Genomic DNA, 2107 nt, shown 5'->3' with positions numbered 1-2107 from the left:
GGGAATTATTAACTTTAAAACCTTTGTACAAAACTTTGGATGTAGCGGTGAGGAAAGGAAGGAACTGAACACAGAAAGGGCCCGTGTAGGGAGAGCCTTTTGGAGGGTGACACAGATACTAAGCTATGTCACAAAGGGAGGAGTCTACACTACCTAGGTAAGTTGTATTTTTGTTGTTAAATATAATGAATAGGAAGCACGTAGGACTGTCAGAACATGTTGTGTGGAAACCTCTCACAGGTTGTTCCACTGTTGTGAAGCCAGCATGCCTGCCTGCCATCCCTCTAACCCTAACACCCGTCACTCGAAGCAGCACAAACACACATTCACCTTCACTCACATTGGCTGTGTCCCAAAACACTAAGTAACCCCCCCTACCCTCGTCTCCTTAAGTTGTTTCCCACAGATACTTCAAATCTCTGAACAGGATTCCACCATATTGCTTCTATTGTCAAGACATTTCACATCAGTGGCAATCCAGGGAAGGAGATGAGGAAAGAGGCCTATTGAAGACTATTAGGACACTTTCTGCTCTCTCCCCTCTGGTCTCCACTTGTCATCACATTTCACTGGTGAGAGAAGGGTTTAGCTTAGACAAGGACTTCCCAGTATTATGAGGAACATAATGAAATGGACTGTCAGTGTGTTGGATAAATGATCTCATTGTCGTAGTATGACTGCTCTGAGTAGAATAATTCATTAGCATTAGGCCTATTGCAAGTGCAAAATAAACTGATGACGAATGAATCCAATAAAGTCTCATACCTGAACCCTACCTGTTTGTTGTGAATGTTTTGTTCTATATGACATTTAAGCAATGAGGCCCGAGGGGTGTGGGATATGGCTAATATACCACGGCTAATGGCTGTTTTTATGTACGACGCAACGCGGAGTGCCTGGACACAGCCCTTAGCCGTGGTATATTGGCCATATAGCACAAACCCCAGATGTTACTTATTGCTATTATAAACTGGTTACTAACATAATTAGAGCAGTAAAAATACATGTTTTGTCGAACCCGTGGTATACGGTCTGATATACCATGGCTTTCAGCCAATCAGTATTCAGGGCTTCAAACCACCCAGTTTATAATTCATTATAATTTCCTCAAATACTGTAAATCTGTCTTGTTTCATACTCAAGGGGAAATTACAGCAAAACGTCTCTGATCTGAATGAGATGAACAATCTCAGTTGTGTTACTACTGTATGTTAGAACGTAACTGGTTAAGACAAGAAGAATGCATTTTCTCTCATAAATAGCAATAGCCAACGTTTCACTACCTCTAGACAGTTCTTGTTCAGCTGAATAGTGCATACGTGCAGAAATGTTCGTTAGTGGAAATGAGTGTGTTTGTTTCCTGCACATGTCCCCTCCTGCATACCACCTCCAGTCCTGGCCCATTGCTAATATTTCAGAAATGTGGGGCTATAAAATCAGGCTCTAGCATATCTTCCAGGCATCAGGCATCCCAGCCAGGCGACAGCTGTAGTTCAGTATCAGTACAGTGTGCAGGGGTTGGGAAAGAGCTCAGTAGTTTAGTTTAGGAGGGAAGGGTCCAGTAACAGCCACTCAGTGGGTTCAGTAGTTCAAATGGTAGGTTCCTGGGCTGTTGCTGTGTGTTTAGTACTGTTGGAGAGTTGGTTTAGTTCTCAATAGTCGACCAGCCAGGTGATTGACTGGTGGAATCAGGTGTTAGTTAAAAATATGTCAATTCGATAGCAACGGTCTGGAAAGTCATCGGTTACTGCACAGCCGTGTGTGGGGGAAATAAATAAAGAAGGGGTCATGGCCCAATGGTGCAGGAATGGGAACAGGTCAAACTGACAGCTTGTTCCAAAGGAAATGGGCCCTCCCATATGTCCGTTCGTGGAACTACCTACTCAAATAGAGGAGGAGGATGCAGGGCTTGGAAGAAGGATATGTTTTTTTTTTTTATTACAAGGGTGCAGAAGAATAGAGTTCCAGTACAAAGTGCCATTCCTCATTGGTGCCTGTCTGTCTGTCTGTTTGTATATATGCAAGGACTGCAGTGTGTGTGTTTGTGTCTGCGATGGGCACTATGGTCCATCATTCTGTCCGTCTGTCCGAGCGAGCGCACAGGCTC

This window comes from Oncorhynchus clarkii, chromosome 16, assembly GCF_045791955.1.
Source record: "Oncorhynchus clarkii lewisi isolate Uvic-CL-2024 chromosome 16, UVic_Ocla_1.0, whole genome shotgun sequence".
NCBI classification, from domain to species: Eukaryota; Metazoa; Chordata; class Actinopteri; order Salmoniformes; family Salmonidae; genus Oncorhynchus; species Oncorhynchus clarkii.
The sequence above is the reverse complement of the archived record's forward strand: the minus strand, read 5'-3'. Positions refer to the sequence as shown.